Raw genomic sequence first — 19,713 nt, 5'->3', positions numbered from 1 at the left:
AAATGTTCGCCGCGCACTTGGCGCGCCTAGACGACATAGAAGCGAGGCTATCGCCAGCTGCAGGCAGACCAATCAGAAGAATGAGCAAGCCGTACGCTAGACAGCAACAACACAATCAGCAGCAGCAAAACACGCTTACAGACGTAGAGATTCAACCGCAGGTGCAACCGCAGCAGCAACCAAGTCGCCTCGATGGTGACGGGTTAAATTTAACGCAGGCATCACCATGGCTACACAGGCAACGAAGCACACTAACACTGGGAAACAACAATACACAATCTGGCAGTGGAACTGCTGGGGCTACAGGAGGAAGCGGGCTAATCTCCAGCAATTCATACGCAGCCGTGAGACGAAACCGGACGTGATCCTTTTACAGGAGACAAACCATCCGGTTAAACTTGCCGGCTACAAAGCCATAGACGCGACCGCGACGGAGAACAGGCAAAGAAGGAAACGAGCTACACCCCGGGTGGCGGGTGGCGCTAGGCCGGGGGCGATGGTGCCGCGCCGGCCGTCTCCCCCGCCACGCCCGTTGCCGGTCGCCGCCGTGCTCGTTCGACGTAATATCACTGTGGTGCAGCGAGAGCTTGCCTGCGTAAATATTCCTCACGTGTTCGTAGAATTAATCCCTAAGAGCGGCCGAGGACTCTTCGTCCTTAACGTGTATAGTAAACCCACGCTGTAGCACAGATTCGGGGAACTACTGCAGGGCGCACGCGCGGCTTCCGGCGGCGAGCCTCTACTTGTTGCGGGCGACTTTAACGCACCCCACGGAGCCTGGGGCTACACCCGAGAAACACCCAAGGGCAAACACCTTTGGGAAGACTCGCAAGACCAAAGGCTTGCACTGATCGCGAATCCCGCCGATCCTACACGCAGAGGGAACAGCGTGAGTGCCGATACGCAGGAAGATTTGGGGAGCGACCACGCGCTGATCGAGATCACGATAGGCACGGGCCCGAGCGGTCGTGGTACTAACCCTGAGGGCAAAAGTCGTAAGCTCAAACTCGTGAAGTGGGACATGTTCCGCAACAAGCGAGAAGAAGCGGGGCGAGGTGACGAGCCGGTTACGGACATAGATGAGTGGACCGAGACGCTCAGAAGGGACGTAGGTGCAGCAGCTAGCGATGTTCCGCCCGAAGCGAACCTCGAAATAATTGACAGTAGGCTCCTACACATGTGGGAAGCAAAGCGAGCCCTCCTAAAGAGATGGAAATGCCAAATACATAATAAGGCGTTGCGCAAACGCATAGCACAATTAGACAGAGGCATCGAAGAACACGCACTTCAGGTATGCAGGGCACTATGGGAAGACACGTGCAACGGCCTCGAGAGGCAGATGACCGGGGCGAGCGCTTGGCGCCTTTTTAGACACCTATTAGATCCGGAGGAGACTCGGTCCGCTCAAGGCCACAAGACTCGTAGACTAGTCAGAGATTATAAAGGTGATAACTTCCTCGACGCAATATGTGACCGTTATTTTAAGAAGGTTGAAAGCATCCAGCACGCCGAGTACGACGGCGTCACAAACGAGAAACTGGACGCGGAATTTAGCGAATCGGAAATTCGGTTAGTCCTGTTCGAACTCAACACTCGATCGGCGCCCGGCCCAGACCGGGTTACCAACAAGACTCTCCGCAACCTAGACGACGAGTCAATCTCCCGACTCGCGGCCTACGTCAATGAGTGCTGGCGAGAGGGTTCGATTCCCGAAGCGTGGAAATGGGCCCGCGTTATCATGATTCCTAAACCTGGCAAGCAAGTTACGCTCGATAATCTAAGACCGATTTCGCTTACGTCTTGCGTCGGCAAAGTCATGGAACACGCAGTTCTCACCCGCGTGACAGACTTTCTCGAAGATCATGACGCGTTCCCGCACACCATGCTAGGATTCCGCCGCAACGTCTCCGCACAGGACGTATTGCTTCAGCTTAAACACCAGATCGTAGACGACACTACCAGCTGCACTAAGGCAATTCTAGGCTTGGATATTAAAAAGGCATTTGACACCGTTAAGCAGGAATCGATCTTAAAAACAATTAGAACATTAGGACTAGGCCAAAGAATGTATAATTACGTTAGAGATTTCCTCGCGGGCAGGCGCGCATGCGTCGTCGTCGGCGACGAGGAATCGCCGGAATTTGAGACGGGTCCATGCGGCACGCCGCAAGGATCCGTCATATCACCATTGCTCTTTAATTTAGTTCTACTTGGTCTACCCGAGAAATTAACAGAAATATAAGGATTATATCACAGTCTCTACGCGGATGACATCACCCTCTGGGTTTCCGGGGGAGGATGTGACGGTCACGTCGAGCGAACGCTACAGGCAGGAGTAGATGCGGTTCAGAATTACTTGCGTGGAACGGGCCTCGAGTGCTCGGCTACCAAGTCCGAACTCTTACTCTACAAACCCACAAGGAGAGGTCGTAAAACCTTGCTCGAAGAGGAACGGGATTATTCCAAAATACGCATCACATTGGCAGATGGTACTCCCGTACCGCACGTAGAGAAAATTAGAATCCTAGGGTTACACCTGAAGGCAAACGGCCATAACGGAGAGACGGTGCGAATACTTCGTCGTTCGGTAGATGACACGATCCGACTCTTGCATCGCATCACGAATAGACGCAATGGTATGCGTGAAGAGTGCGCGATCCGTCTCGTGCAGGCGTACGCGATAAGCCGCATAACGTATGTTGCCCCCTACCTGAGGTGGATCGGGTCCGAAAAAAAACAAACTCGAATGCATGATCCGAAAGGCTTTCAAGAGGCCGGTCGGCGTTCCACTCAACGCGAGCACCGACAAGTTTCCAGAGCTCGGAGTTCACAACTCCCTTAACGAGTTAATCGAGGCGCACGACATTGCACAATACGAACGATTATCGAGGTCAAAGGCAGGTCGATGCATCCTCGAGTCGCTCAGCATCGCGTACAACACCCAGCATGGAGAAAAGACGGCGGTTCCGGCCTCTGTTCGCGACCGCCTGATCATCCCGCCGCTTCCCAAGAACATGCACCCTACGCACCACACCGGGAGACGCAACAAACGAGCAAGCGACCTACAGAAGAAGTTTGGTAACAGCAACGAGGCGGTATACGTAGACGCGGCTCCATATGGAGGAGGGAGAAGCGCACACGCGATAGCGTTTGTAGACCGCTCGGGTAAGTGCCTCGCGAGCGCCACGGTGACCACTGTTGTGCCATTACCACAAGCCCGGATTCCGAATCTGCAAGATGCGGAATCTATCCTGCGAGCGCCATAATTCTCCCTTCACAAGACAAGAGGCTGCGCCGTCGTGCGGGAGAAGCCTCGGCGAGCAGCGTGTTTAGACGTGTCCGCGTGTGCCAGACGGCCCGGCGCCGCACCTCCCTTGCCTGGAGGTCACCGCGCGCGCGAACTTTGAACCGGGTGGCCAGCGCGGTCGCTGGTTGGACCCCTCGGACGACCGTCGTGTGCTGACTTTGTATTGGGCCGGTTGAGTGACAATGGGCCTCGGGGATTATAAAAGCAGCGACACGCCGCTCGAAAACAGGATCTGCCGACCCCACCGGGAGAGAGTATCGCTCCCGACTGGGGTGAGATGTGAAACGCGTTTTCGCCGGACGTCGTCGTGCCAGAACAGTCGCGTTTGTTGTGAACACTCGGCCCCAGTGCCGACCCGTTCATGTCCTGTATGATAACCTGTATATAATGTATAAAGTCCCTTTTGTTATTCTCATCGACGCCAGGCTCGGAGTCTTCGCTACCAAAGCTCTGTCACGAAACGGGTGACGAGCGCTACGGGACCACAAAGCCGTATTCGTGGTGCAGCGGTGCAAGTTCGTAACACTGGTGGCAGCGGTGGGATTCGAACCCACGCCCCTGAAGAGACTGGTGTTGCATTGTGTTTAACCTTGTGTGTTTCAAGCCTAGTAAGAGTGTTTTGAAAACCAGGGGATGCTGAGAGGGTAAACAGGGCAGTGTGTGAAATACTTGCATATGTCTTACTAGTAGTGTTATAGTAGCGTACGGCAGGTATATTCAAAAAGGGTAAACAGCAGGAGGACAGTGTGAACGATGGAGAACTACAAGGTGAAGGAACTTCTCGAAATTTGTGAGGAGTTGGGCATTGAGTTGGGCTCAACCAAAAGAAAGAATGCGATCCTTGAGGTCATGAGGACTGGGGACGTAACGACTGAGGAAGCCGCAGAGGCCTTGGCGGGTATCAATGAACGTCGGGAAAGGGAGGAGAAGGAACGTTGCGAGCAGGAAAGGAGAGAACAGCAACGTCGCGAGGAGGAAAAGGAGGAAAGGAGAGAACAGCAACGTCGCGAGGAGGAAAAGGAGGAAAGGAGAGAGATGCGTGAGCACGAGCTTAAAATGAAAGAGTTGGAGACCCGAAATAGCTCGCCAGCGCCTAGTCTCACTTCTAATGTTCCAAGAATACGCGATCAACTTCCACCCTTTGTCGTCGGAGAGGATATGGCCAAATACCTCGTGAAATTTGAGCACGTGTGCGAACGGAATAGCATTGAGCGATCCCTTTGGGCACAGAATCTGTTAGCCTTGCTTCCTGGGGAGGCATCAGACGTAATAACTTGCTTATCGAAAGAGGCGTTTGAGAGCTACAGTGATGTGAAGGAAGCGCTACTGCGGAAGTACAAATTGTCGCCCGAAGCTTTCCGGCAGAGGTTCCGGTATGCAAAAAAGGGTAAGGAGTCGAATGTTGACTTCGCGTTTCGTCTAAAAGCCGACTTGGTGGAATGGCTGAAGGGCGAAGAGGTTTATGACGACCGCGACAAAATTGTCGAATGCATCGCGTTGGAGCAGTTCTACCGTTGCATTGATGAGGATGTCCGGCTCTGGCTGCAAGATAGGCTAAAGGAGGTTAAGCTAAACAAGGCAGCAGAGTTAGCGGAAGAGTATTACACCCGCCGCAGCTTACACAGCAAGGCAGTGCGTGTAGAAAAAGCAGATAGAAGAGATGGGTTTTACGGGAAGCCCGACGAACGGAAGGAAATCACGCGTCGCGAGTTTCGGGACGACGAGTCCCTTCCCAAAGAAACTGTAAGGGATGGACAGAATGCATCTCAGAATGATGACGATGGTCCGAAACAGCGAAACGAAATGACGCGTTCTTTTGAAAAACGGAGACCGTTAACCTGCTACAATTGCAAAAAGCCAGGGCACATCGCTGCAAGCTGCCCAGAGAGAATTGCTTTTGCAACGATACAGGAAACTCACAAAAACATACGTCTATTGGAGCCCTATGTGCAGGAAATTAAGGTAAACGGCAAGAAGTGCCGAGCACTGCGGGACTCTGCAGCAACTATGGACGTTGTTCACCCGTCTTTCGTCTCCTCGAGTGATTTTACGGGAGAGTGCGTTAGGATACGGCAAGTGGCCGAGAAGGAGAGTGTCTGTTTACCGATCGCAACGGTTATCATTGAAGGAGAGTTTGGAAAACTTAACACCGAAGCCGCTGTGTCAGCCGCCCTCCCGGAGCAATTTTCCTACCTCTTCTCAAATAGCTCGGAGCAGTTGCTGAGGGATCACGGCAAATCATTCTTTGCCGACGTGGCGTACATGGCCCCCACGCGATCCAAAGCGCGCCCGCTGTCGAGGGAACTTGACTTAGCGTCGGTGAGCGAACAGCGGTGCGGCACACGGACCGATCACGGTAACTTGAGTGGCGAGCAGTCACGGGAGAGGCAGAGCTCGGAGGCTGGCCTAGACGAGCGGGTCCTGGAAGTGAGTGGGAGTGACGCGTGCAGTGCTAGCCGCGATATAGACTCGACGCCGCAATTAGGCGACGCGGGCTCCGCACTCGCTCCGGTTTCCGCCAGCCGGCAGGAGCAGGCTGCAGTTGAAAGAAAAAGTCTGATTCGCGAACAACAGGAAGATTGTTCACTAGCCGATCTGAGGAAGAGCGTCAAACGGGGAGTGAAAGAAAAGGGGGTTTCATTTGGCAAGGAATCTGGCTTATTGTACCGCCGCTACACGGATAAGCAGGGTCGCAAATATAAGCAGCTTCGGATTCCGCGAAAATATCGCCGGGAAAAATGAATGACCTCATTTGCTTCCTCAGAAGTATGTTTTCGGTCCAAGCGATTTCAAGGGGACCATTCTATTTGTAATTATTATTGCTGATTAATAATTGTTTCTATTTTGTTGTGTTGATGATTTGAAAACTGATTGTTTAAGCCTTGTGTGCTAGATCGTACACCTGCCTCTTGTTGCAGCGGGAGAAAAAAAAAGGGGAAAACAATTTAGTTAGGTTGATTTGAATTATGGCCTTGTCTGGTGTTTGACGGGAGACAGAGGGCACTTGTTCGTGTTGGGTGTTGCCTTTTGCCGGTCGATTTTGCAAGCTGCAGAACGACCAAGCGGGACCAGTGGCGAGAAGCAAGGTCTTAGGAACGACCCGAGCGGAGCTGGTCAAGGTGCCTTGGCGACGACGTGGTGAGCAGAGCTCCTGTCCTGGCGAGTCGGACCTGGGCACGTGATGTTACCTGGCGTCCCGACACTGGACGTGAACTTGGACGAGCCTGACGAACGTGCGCGCCTGGCATCCGAGCCACGTGGAGGCAGCTCGTCTTCCCGGCGCCTTATCTGAGGGCGGGGATGCTGTTGTGCCATTACCACAAGCCCGGATTCCGAATCTGCAAGATGCGGAATCTATCCTGCGAGCGCCATAATTCTCCCTTCACAAGACAAGAGGCTGCGCCGTCGTGCGGGAGAAGCCTCGGCGAGCAGCGTGTTTAGACGTGTCCGCGTGTGCCAGACGGCCCGGCGCCGCACCTCCCTTGCCTGGAGGTCACCGCGCGCGCGAACTTTGAACCGGGTGGCCAGCGCGGTCGCTGGTTGGACCCCTCGGACGACCGTCGTGTGCTGACTTTGTATTGGGCCGGTTGAGTGACAATGGGCCTCGGGGATTATAAAAGCAGCGACACGCCGCTCGAAAACAGGATCTGCCGACCCCACCGGGAGAGAGTATCGCTCCCGACTGGGGTGAGATGTGAAACGCGTTTTCGCCGGACGTCGTCGTGCGAGAACAGTCGCGTTTGTTGTGAGCACTCGGCCCCAGTGCCGACCCGTTCATGTCCTGTATGATAACCTGTATATAATGTATAAAGTCCCTTTTGTTATTCTCATCGACGCCAGGCTCGGAGTCTTCGCTACCAAAGCTCTGTCACGAAACGGGTGACGAGCGCTACGGGACCACAAAGCCGTATTCGTGGTGCAGCGGTGCAAGTTCGTAACACCACGGGACACACGGAGGCGGCCGAAGAAGCCGCGATAGCCCTAGCACTCGTCGCGGTGCCGAACGCTGCGATCGTGATCAGCGACTCGCAGGCGGCAATCCGCGGCTTCGCGCGCAGTCGTGTCTCGCGGGAAGCGGCCCGCATACTCCAAATTTCTGACGACGGCGACTCGTCATCGCCCTCGCAACGCCAAAATTCTACGGTCTTCCTCCTCTGGACCCCGGCACATACCGATGTTCCGCTCGCGGGCAACGAGGCGGCCCACGCCACGGCTCGAGGTCTCACACGCCGAGCCGCCGCTGATTATGTGGCCGCCTCCGGCCCCGAGAGCGGGGCATCGGATCTGCCGGATCGGGACACTACAACAGAAACACAGCAACAAGAAACACACTGGGCGTGGGGCGATCGCCTAACCACGTTCAGAGACCTCACCCAACACTACAGACTCGAAAGACGCACATTCCCGCCACCGCACGACAAATTGAACAGGAACGAGGCCGTAACGTTACGCTTGCTCCAAACACACACTTACCCTAGCCCCGCTATCATAAACTACTGCTATCCGCGTTTATATTCAACAGACGCGTGTAAAACATGCGGACAGAGAGCAACGCTGCGACACATGCTCTGGGAGTGTGCCGGCAACAACGGTAAGCAGACCAGCTCCGTTAGCGACGCGTCCATAATCGCGGCCGTTGCCAGGGTGGGAGAAGGCTCGAGCTCGCTTCTTCCCGATGCCGCCCCGGATGCGGGAGCCGCCGGGGACCTTCTCCGTAGGCGTCGCCGCCGCTGGGAGGCGGCTATCAGAAGTTCAGAGCCGGCAGACCAGCTCTGGGCCGTCCGGCAAGCCGAAGATGCCGCTCGAGTCCAAGGACTTCGAGCCGTCACCTGAGGCCACCACAGCAAGCACTGCCGGACTATTCTTTATTAAAGTTTCTTCTTCTTATGACTTGTCGTATAAAGAGGTGCGTCATTCGTAAACCTCTGCCTTGAACTGGTCTGAACAAATTCGTTCAACTGCATCGTTCCCAATCCGAAGCCTACACAAAAATTGCGAAGACTCGATACAACTTCTGTATATTTACCCTTGAAGAATGGAATACCTGCATTACATACCAGAGTATTTCGAAAAAAATAGATTGCGAACTATCTCTAGCAAACATTGACAGATGTCCACCTTTCCATTTGTTCGCTTTTATCTACGTTTCTCTTGTTTCCTCTTGTCAACACTCGTAATTATTTTTGTAATATTCCAGCGGGACGCCTAGGTATTTAACAGGTGTCGTCAGCCATTTGACGATGGCGAAAGTGACCGCGGCCGAAGGCCACTCTCCATGCCAGAAGCCAAAGCACTTTCCCTAGTTTAGCCGGCTTCCAGTTACCTTAAAGAAACGCTTCACTATTGCGATAGCTGCAGCTACACTCTCTTTATCTGTACAAGAAACAGCACCGTATCCGCGTACGCTAGAATTTTAACGTCTGATGCATTTAATCTGAAGCCGTGAATACTGCTGTTTTCAATGATCGCCAGGTATATATATATATATATATATATATATATATATATATATATATATATATATATATATATATATATATATATATATATATATATATATATGTATATATATAGGTATTGAACAGAAGGCGACTCAGGAGCAGGCTTGGCGTGCAGAACGCTTTAGATTAATGGGATCCCACTGATTGGTTAAAAGTTACACGCGTAGTGCAGTTCCGGGACGCCACAGCTAACCCATCTCTAATCATGGATCCGACATTAATATAGTCAAGGAAGGCAAGCAAAAGACCATGAGGTACAGAATCAACCACTTTCTCAAGATCGAGTTTTAGAATTGCTACACCTGCTTGCATAATGACGCAGCACTCCGTCACGCACCGCATCTCACGTATATGTCACAATCGAACGTCCAAGTATGCCACATGTTTGATGAGGATTAACGAATTCCTTTATTACTTTCTGTAGTACATTCATCAAGATTTTATAATCACAATTAGTTAGTGACATAGGCCTGTATTCAGAGACCTGGATTGGGAAGAATTGGGGATAAGAGTTAATGGAGAATACCTTAGTAACTTGCGATTCGCGGGTGGTATTGCCTTGCTTAGTAACTCAAGGGACCAATGGCAATGCATGCTCACTGATCTGCAGAGGCAAAGCGTAAGGCTGTGTCTTAAAAGTAATCTGCAGAAAACTAAAACAATGTTTAACAGTCTCGGAAGACAATAGCAGTTTACGGTAGGTAATGAGGCATTGGAAGTGGTAAGGGAATACATCTACTTAGGGCGGGTAGTGACCGCGGATCCGGATCATGAGGCTGAAATAATCAGAAGAATAAGATTGGGCTTTGGTGCGTTTGGCAGAATCATGAACAGATCATGAACAGATCATGAACAGCAGGTTGCTACTATCCCTCAAGAGAAAAGTGTATAACAGCTGTGTCTTACCAGTACTCACGTACGGGGCAGAAACTTGGAGGCTTACGAAAAGGGTTCTACTTAAATTGAGGACGACGCAGCGAGCTATGGAAAGATGAACGATAGGCGTAACGTTAAGGGATAAGAAAAGAGCATATTGGGTGAGGGAACAAACGCGAGGTAATGACATCTTAGTTGAAACCAAGAAAAAGAATTGGGCATGGGCAGCACATGTAATGAGGAGGGAAGATAACCGATGGTCATTAAGTGTTACGGACTGGATTCCAAGGAAAGGGAAGCGTAGCAGGGGGCGGAAGAAAATTAGGTGGGTGGATGAGATTAAGAAGTTTGCTGGGACAACATGGCCACAATTAGTACATGACCGGGGAAGTTGGAGAAGTATGGGCGAGGCGTCTGCCCTGCAGTGGGCGTAACCAGGCTGATGATGATTATGATGATGACGATGATGATGATAGGCCTGTATGAGGAAACCAATTGTAACTTCTCTGTCCCACCTGTCTTTGGGTATTAAAAATTGGAGGACGTTTAAGCATCGCCTTCAAGAGTGGAACGCAATAGCGCTATCGCACCGCGTTCGCACGACCCATTCATTCGCTCGGCATGCTGTCGAGTCATACAAAGACATAGCCTCGACGCGCCATGAAGGCGGACGCGATCATGGGGCTGACGCCTTGATGGGATCGTCCTCTGTCTCGCTTGGGAGCACCACACAGACTAATAACTCCTCGCCAGCAGCACGACACACATCGCAGGGGATGCTTTCCCACCAGCCGCGCTACGGTGCAGCGATCACGTGAGAGGCGTCCCGCATCGGACGCTGCACCTAGGAATCGCGCTGTGAGCGGAAAGAGGAGCCGGGTCGCCTAAACACGAGGGTTCGAGTGACGCACGCTTGAAGTTGGAAGGGAAGAGAGCGAGAAAACTTATTAAACGCAATGGTATTGGGCCATCTTCGCACCGGTCCCCGCATGGCACCAATGCGCTCAAACGTCACGAAGGGGAGAAGCGAGCGAGTGGCGCGCCACCTGTCGGGGCAGCATCATACATTGCGAGGAGGGGGTCTTCTGTGTTTGCCGCAAGATGGCTCTGAACGTGCACCAAGAGCAGAAGAAATGTGGAGGAAACGTACTTCGCTACTTGTTTAACTGCGACTTCTGTAATTTACATGCTCATTATTACCGATATACACCACAGTGTAACTTTCCACGGCACGTTTCTAAGGCAACACCGCATTCACTAGAGGCGCTTTTGTTCCGCTTTGAACCATCGAATTCATGGTTGAGTGCTAGCGTCTCCGTCTGACACTCCGGAGACCCTAGTTTGATTCCCACCCTACCCATATTGCAAGTTGTTTTTATTTATGAATTGGCATCCGCCATTTTTCGCTCACGGCCAACGACGCCGACGCCAATGACATCGGCTTTTCTGCGACACGAGCTCCTTAACGCTGTCGCGTTAATACAGTATGTGCTTCCCTGGATGACCGGGGCAGGACAATCTAGTTCGTAAGCGTCATTAAAAGCTAATGTAAACAGGTACACAAGCCAATTCTTTTTTAAATGTCTTGTAAAACGAAGCGCTCAGACCGTCGTGACCTGGCGACTTGCCGAGACTGAGGTTATCTATAGCCTCTTCTACTTCTGTTTGTGATATGGGTCATTCCAACACTGTTTTGGTGTCATCGCGCAGCCTTGGCATTCTCTCAAGAAATTCTTCTTTAAGCATCTCTGCATTCACGGGTCTCGAAGCGAAAAGCGCTTCGTAAAGCAGAGCAAACGCACGTCCTATGCTGTCGTATGTCATTTCTATCTCATTATCTTCAATAACCTCTATATTGTTCCGCCGGGCGCGAATTTTTTCGAGTCCTAGTGCGCGTTTTCTTGGGCACTCATCTATAGCCATCGCGTCCATTCTTGCTCTCAATAGCGCTCCGCGATAATGCTGCTCATCATAAAGCTCCACTTTCTGTTTGATACTACGCAGATCTTCGGCATACACAGCTGGCGTTTCGCATTCAAGTGCTGTTAGCTTTTCAAAACTCATCTTAGCCCTTTCCCTTTCTGTTTGACTTCAAACAATATTATGCTGGATCCTTCTATCGCTTTAATTTTTATCTGTTGCTTGAAAAGGGTTATTTATTTATTTATTTATTTATTTATTTATTTATTTATTTATTTATTTATTTATTTATTTATACATACGTACAGCAGTTTCAATGAGGCTATTGCAGGAGTGGGGTGAACAGCAAACATACAAACATTTATAAACAGAAACACGCTTGCGTGAATTGTTTCAATCGTAGTGAATGGATGTTGCCCGGTAGTGAATTCCAGACTTCAATTGTTGGTGGAAAAAAAAGTTTTTAAAGGAATCAGTGTCGGTAAAAAGGTTGAAATATTTAGCGCATGGTGACTTCTAGTACATGAGAATTTGGAAAATGTCAAATAGTTATCTAGACAGGAGAGGCGGGGAGTATTGATTAGCGTGCGAAGCGATTTTAGGCAATCAAGTTTGCAACGCTCTGCAAGAGCAGTAAGACAAAGTAGGGCAATAGAGGTGCGCTTTGCTAGTGACACGGTATTAATAAACACACCTGTACAATAGCGTCATATTGAAGTAAAGCTAAAATTGCAAGAAACACAAAGCCTGCATATCGTTTAAAGGTTACCATGTTGTGTAGGCAAACTGCTTCTTTACACTGGCCTTAAACAGATGGCGGAAGAAAAAAAAAGAAATACGCACTGAATGATGTTGTATAGGACCCGCCGTGGTTGCTCAGTGGCTATGGTGTTAGGCTGCTGAGCACGAGGTCGCGGGATCGAATCCCGGCCATGGCGGCCGCATTTCGATGGGGGCGAAATGCGAAAACACCCGTGTGCTTAGATTTAGGTGCACGTTAAAGAACCCCAGGTGGTCGAAATTTCCGGAGTCCTCCACTACGGCGTGCCTCATAATCAGAAAGTGGTTTTGGCACGTAAAACTCCATAATTTAATTTTTAATGTTGTATAGGGTCTCATCTAAATGCGCGGACGACATCTCGTCGGAGTATATCTTGTTGTAGACCTGGTTGTAGCCCTCGTTGTAGGCCTCGTGTAAGTACGCATGATTTTCTGCGGGCGACGATTTTCTTTGTAGCTTGGAAATGGCTTTGCCATAGCAGACATTTGACGTCCTTGTCTGAAAGTACATAACAGCCAAAATATGGCGAAGGCGACTAGAACATTGAAACTAGAGACCTTCATCATTTTTTCGCAGCAATATAACTTTACATTTGCCGCTTTCGTTCAAATCGCGGCTTAAACAATTCAAATAGAGCATGAAATATTTTATTTTTTATGCTGCTTGCAGCCATTGTACAGGTGCCTTCTACTTGGTTGTGTCAGGACTACATACGATCATTTTTCTACGTTTCAAGCATGACGCTATATTTTTTATCAAGCGCCGATCGGTGCAACGTCATTACACAATGATGTTGCAAGGTAGGAACAAAATGTTAGGAACAGAATGTTGTACTGCGAAGCATTCCTACTACAGAATGTGTAGATAAGCATGGACTTGTGTGCCTGATGCCTGTTCCTATAAATCTGTACTAATAATCACATGGGGTTTAACTGAAGAGGCCAGAGTAGCGAATTTATCTGTTTCGTATTTGACGCTTCTGGAGTTTTTGATTAGCACGTAATCTCTGCAATTGGACGAACCAAACGCTCTTTGGGCTTGCTCTGATCTATGGATATCGATCAGCCTCCAGTTCTGCTATTTTTTCCAACTCAGTGACCAAAGCGTGAGTGCAGTATTATACAGACATTTCTTCTGAACGAGTATCTTATCATATCGCATCCTAATAGAGAAATTCATGGCTTTTGCATGACGTAGAAGTTCGGATCGCGTAAGCATGACGTCTAGATTGAAATTCTTGCGTATTGCAAAGCTAGAACCGTCAACTTTGACCCTGAGAGACGGGTTGCGCTATTTATCCTTGAACTAACGAACTTCATAATAACAAGGTGGTTTTGCTTTCTTAGAAATTATCAAGCAGTTGAGCACGCTCTTTATTTTAAAAGTAACCTATTCATCCAGTTGCGTTAGGCAGAATGACAGCACTTTCTTTTTTGATTCAAACTGTCTTTCATTTTAATTATTATCTAGGCCAAAACTATAAGCAACTTGTTTCTTCTGGATATATTGTTGACATTATCTAGCGACAGCCTAAGCTTCACCAAATACCACCTAAGGACGTAGAACGGTATTGTTCGAGGAATACTACAAAATTCTTCATTATTCCTTTCTTGCGCTTCGGCCTTGCTCTACATACTCTCTACTCAGTGGCAGACACTTTCAAAGAACATGTTTCCTGTGTCCTGAGTGCCTAATGAATTGAGATGCAGCGGTGCATGAACATAGAGTGGGAAGTTCACTTTGATGCGCGGCCCCCACAAAACCAAGTACCATGCAATCATCTGCCGTAAAAGTCCCCTTCCCCCTCTGGCGGAACCGCGGGCCACCCCTGCTGGCTGCTAATGAGGGTGAAGAACAATGAGACCGTGAACGATGAGTTCCAGACGAAGACTAGCTTATTGCGATAGCAATTATACTCACATTCTAAACTCATTTCTGTGATCCCCATTGCCGCGATTCTCCGTATAAATTCCAAACACGGTAACATCGTCACCTTTCGTCACAGGCTTTATGCGCGAGTGAAAGGTTGCGAAGGTCAACCAACGGTCGCGGCTCAATCTCGAGCGCGCGGGAGAGGTAGGCGGAGTGGAAGCGCGCTGTCTTCATTCGCACGCAAGGCACGGGGGGCAGAGGCGGGGAGACGCTCTACTATGGAGGCTGCTGCTTACGACGCCGCCGTGCGGGCACCGTGTTCTGCAAGCGATCTGGGGCGTGGACAAAGTGCGCGCATGCGCGGCCCTCATCTTCAAAGCGATCTGCGATGCGCACAAAATACGCGAGTTCCGGTAGCTTGGCGTGCTCTCTGTTTTCGGCGTTTAGTTCGCGTTGCGGCGAGACACAGCGCGAACGTGATTTCGCTCGCTGCTGCTGCCGCGCATACTAGCTCCAGCGTTTAGGAGCGAGTTTCTGCGGTCGTCGAGGGACATGTGTTTGCGTTTACTTGTGCGCGCGTGCACCGTGCACTTTAATGTAGTTAGCAAGCGAATATTTGTAACTTCATACAACTAAAACGCCTAATTCGTGTAGCTCTCTAATTTGCTATCGCAACCGATGCTTCGCCTTTCGAGCGAAACTGCGACTTACTTTATTTGGAAGAGCGCAGGTTGCCAACAGACCAACCTGTCAGCTGCGTAAATATTGCCACATAGGAGTGTTATGAACAAGCCATAAAAACACGCACCGGTTATAGCGGCGCGCGAATGGCGTTTACTACACTACAGCTTTATTGCCAATTGTCGCAATCTTTTGTCATTAGAAAAAATGGCACGCAAAATTAGGGCACTGAAATGAATTGCGTCCTTGATGCCACAACGTTAACGTTCGGCTTGTTGCTCATAGCTGCTTATTCTGGAGTGAAAATTGACCGAAGGTAACATATCCTGGGGTGTCGGTGGGCTTTGGCGCTAGTTTTACTTTGATTATTAGCGCAGAACTGTTCGGTAGTTTCTCGGGTTCAAATATTTTTGTGTACGTCCTCGCCATAAGTTCTTAGAAAAAACGCAAAATTAGAGCACTACTAGGATATATGTATCTGTAGTATTTCTTAGGCTATGTCGTCCGCATGCCTAATGCTTATCTTCCTAGATTATCTCATGTCGGAGAACTTTGGAAGTTGGAAATAGATCCATGGAAAGAAAACAAAAGAAGCCGTGAGCATGAGCGCCACGATGCGAGCATGAGACTGAGGACTTCATTGGAGGAGTCTGCGTTCACACAGTTGACAGGTGCGCTCAATAAGCCGAAACTATTTGCAGAAAACCTATGATTGGCAATCACCAATTATACCGATGAAGTGAGATATTCTAAAACCACAGCAGAAGAAAATTACGATTTCTGTAACACAACGTAGTTGAATGCATTATCTTATAACCTCTTTTGTATTAAGAACAATTTCTTTATAGCGCAGCGCTTAGGCGCCATAGTCGTGCATCGGCATTCCTCGGCGTGCGCGCGCGAACCCGCTGGTGTCGGCGCTCTCTCATTCGTCGTCGTATTGTGCCGCAGCTGGCTCCGATGGCGCCTTTCATGCCAGCGTTCCCATACGGCTCCTCCCTCAGCGAAGGCGCTCACGGCACTGGCCCACTGCCAGTAGGTGCGATGACTTCGGTCTCAAATTCTTTGCCTCAATATATCGCGAAATGAAAACACGTATACAGCTGCACTCAAATTTTGCATTAGGGAGCATCCTAATCGCCGGACGCGTTTTTTTTTTCACGACCTTCTTATGCAATAGCTTCGATTACCGTATTCTATCCTATAATTTGCGCTGCAAGCGCCACGAAGAGAAGCCGTTAGCCTTTAGTTGGTCTCCATTGTTCGTGTACGCGTCCGACAGCAAAAATGTTGGCCGATCCCGGCGGCAGCGCTAGGCGGGGAGCATTGTCTCGTGCACGCGCAAGACAGAGACTTCAAGCAGGGTACAAAGTGAACTGAACAATGCATACATTCTTTGCAATAACGCATACAGAATAAAGAGCAGCATAAGTTTCCTAAAGAAAAATCACAAACAAACCGAACCACCTAATCGATGATAAGGCGGCTACTGACAACAATGCCAAGCACGTACTGCTCCCCACGCACATTTCCCATAAGGATTATTGTTGCGACACCTGCGGTTCGGACGCAAGCTTGCGAAGTGGGGTGTAATGTCCCTATAGCCTTTGTATTACTAGCTAACCAGCCTGGCAACTGATTTCAATCTTTTTGCAGTAGCGCTATTGGCGGCGGTGTGCTTTTCATGTTACCATCAGTCTCGTTTCTATAATTACTTAAAATTACCATAACTTTCATTGCTCAAAAGCAATAAAACATTGCACACTGCCCTCCGCAGTTGTAGTGGGGGTTTTCAAGAGCTTCGCTGGACGTTGTCGTGATCGGCCGTTAAACCGCGACCAACGCCGGTCATAGATACTGCGACAATGGGGAGCGCGCCGACGGCCTCGTCAAAAGTAGTCTCGACAGGCATAGGCGGAGAGTTTTCATTCTTGTGGGTGGGGGGGGGGGGGGGGGGGAGTGGATAGGGGCTGAGGGCGACCAGCTTTCCGAGCCCGATATATGTAGACATATTGTCACAAGCTGTCATGAACCACGCCTGCCGCGCAAACAACCAGATGAAAGAAAGAAGAGAACGACGTGAGCCGAGCTGCCGCGAGACCGCTCTTCAACAACCGCGCCTATCAACCAGATTCATCTGGTTCTGCATTAAAACACCTCGTGTGTAACATTTGGTGGAGCTGTGCGGGGTAACTCCCACGACCTACAACGGAGCCACCAGCACAAGAGCTACGCCGAAGCCGTCGCCTCGCCGGACTTTCGCCGTCGCGCTCAGTCATGGCCACAGAGCAAAATACCCTCACCAGCAGTGCCTCGGCGAGCCCAGTCCCTATCCAGCACTACCGAGAGCCACGCACGTTCTCGGCGAAGGCAGAGGAAGATGTGGATGAGTGGCTAACCCATTACGAAAGGGTAAGCCAATACAATAACTGGAACGCTGCCAGTCAGCTTAGGAACGTTGTTTTCTTCTTGGCCGGCACGGCGTTGGTATGGTACGACAACCACGCGGACATGCTAACTACTTGGACACGCTTCGTTGAGGAAATCAAAAAGTGTTTCGGTGACTCGGACGCAAAGAGGAAACGTGCGGAACTCACATTAGCCCAGAGAGCTCAGGTACCCGGCGAGACTTGCACTATCTACATCGAAGAAATTTTGAAGCTGTGCCGCACCGTCAACCCTCAAATGACAGAGGAAGATAAAGTGGGGCACGTGGTAAAAGGAATAGCGGAAGACGTGTACAACTTCCTCATTGGTAAAGAGAACTTGCACACTGTATCAGAACTGATACGGCACTGCCGTACGTTCGAGGCGCTGAAGACTCGCCGAATTACACCAAAGTTTGGACGGCTGGCCAATGTAACGACTGTAGCAAGTGTTGACACGAGTCCTCTGCTCCCAGACCTTTCGTCCGCCATCCGCCAGATAGTCCGCGAGGAGCTCCAGCGACATGACGAACAGGCACGTTATGCGGCGCCTCGTTGCAACTCCTCCGTTTTCCGAGACACTTTTCGGGAACCCCCTTCGGCTACTTGGAACCACTCGGTGAACGTCGCGGATCTTATCGGCTCCAGAGACGAACCGCATTACATTACGACCGAACCAACACGCAATGATTCGCCCCCTCAACGTTTTGATCCACGCCCACGCAACTTTCGTCCACGAAGACTCGCCGCTACCTACGACTTTCAAGGGGAAGAGCCTCGTTACCGTCAACCGATGTCTTCGGCAGATTACTTCAATCCGCCTTCTGAAGTTCGCCCTTCGCCAGTGTGTTACTGCTGCGGCATGCCTGGCCATATAGCTAGGTACTGTAGCCGACGCCGAGCATCAAACTACGGATCGTCAGCGCCGACTACGCGGTCTAGCGGTCGTACACTGCGCACTCAGTGGCCAGGAGACTCCTCTTCAGGAAGCCACTTTCGAGAGGACCGATGCACCGCCCAGGAGACCTACTTTGGAGCAGAAAGAACCCGGAACCGCTACCGCTCCCCTGCCTCCGACCGTACTCTGACGCCACCACCAGCCTTCCGAGCCTCCCGATCACCATCCCCTCGGCCGCGATTCACGTCACCATCGCCTCGGCGCCGTTTCGTGTCGCCCCCGCCGGGAAACTAGCCGGCGCGGCCGATGGAGGTGAGGTCGCTGGAAAATGTGTGCTGCCGACTCAACTGCCTCCAACTATTTTCATGCTAAAGAATAAGGTTCATGTACTGATTGATGGGGTCTCCACAATGGCTTTAGTCGACACGGGAGCAACTGTCTCGGTCATGAGTGTGGGGTTTAAAGGCCTTCTGGGACGCAAGGTTATGTTTCGTTGGGACCAGTGCACAAGTTTCCGTGGAGTCAGTGGTGAAGCATTATACCCGGTTGGTGTGTGTAACGTGGATGTGTCTTTGGGTGGGAAAGTTTTTAATGCAGAGTTTACTGTTCTTCCTCGCTCCTCGCATGACGTGATTCTGGGGATTGACTTTTTGCAGTTGTGTGGTGCGAATGTTGATTGCCGGACGGGAGAACTCAGTGTCGACACCAGTGTTTCACCTGTGCTCTTTGAAGGTGAAGCTTGCCCGGAGAGTGTGCTGTGCGTGTCTGAGGATACAGTTGTGCCCGCCTTATCCGCGATGCGTGTTGCCGTCGCCTGTTCATCTCCGACTCCTATCTCGTTCGATGCTGCAGTGGAACCTGTACATCGGAACTGCCTCAAGAAGAACGTATTAGTTCCGCACTACGTGGTCTCAGTGACCAATGGATGCGCGGGGCTGTGGGCGCTAAACTGTTCCACTGAAGCGGCAGTGCTACCTCAAGGCCTAAAGATTGCCACGTTTCCGACAGACTCTCCCGTATCGGTGGCAGTACTTGCGGAACTCCCCGATGAAGGAGCAACCAGTGTCTCGAGCTCCGGGAGCTCGAAGATACTTTCCATGATTGATAAGTCACTCAGCGATAATGAGCGTCAAGTTTTGATGGCCCTGCTTACGAAACATACCTCGGTATTCGACTTTGCGCAGCACAATGGACCGCCATCAATTCCTGCGTCCAGAACTCGTCACCGCATCAACACAGGAGCCGCCCAGCCAATCCGACAAAAACCCTATCGTGTATCCCCATCAGAACGCAAGATAATCAGTGATCAGGTCCAAGAAATGCTATGCAAAGGCGTCATTCGAGAATCATCTAGTCCTTGGGCAGCCCCCGTAATATTGGTGAAGAAGAAAGACGGTACGTGGCGGTTCTGTGTTGATTACCGTCGCCTAAACGCCGTTACTAAGAAAGAC

The 19,713-nt window shown here is 50.6% G+C and overlaps 1 long non-coding RNA gene across 2 annotated transcripts in view; it reads left to right on the top strand.

The window, feature by feature from the left end:
- Window positions 1-19,713, top strand: part of LOC135917850 (uncharacterized) — an 88,166-nt gene that overhangs the window by 47,998 nt on the left and 20,455 nt on the right. Inside the window, exon 1 of one of the 2 annotated variants that reach the window (XR_010569434.1) lies at window positions 13,309-13,490. The exons of the other annotated variant lie outside the window; for it this stretch is intronic. This is a non-coding gene — a long non-coding RNA (uncharacterized lncRNA). Of the gene's footprint in view, window positions 1-13,308; window positions 13,491-19,713 lie in introns of those variants that run through there. 2 annotated transcript variants of the gene reach the window in all.

This window comes from Dermacentor albipictus, chromosome 2, assembly GCF_038994185.2.
Source record: "Dermacentor albipictus isolate Rhodes 1998 colony chromosome 2, USDA_Dalb.pri_finalv2, whole genome shotgun sequence".
In the NCBI taxonomy this organism is placed as follows: Eukaryota; Metazoa; Arthropoda; class Arachnida; order Ixodida; family Ixodidae; genus Dermacentor; species Dermacentor albipictus.
Note: the sequence above shows the minus strand (reverse complement) of the source record. Positions and strands in the feature narration are given on the sequence as shown.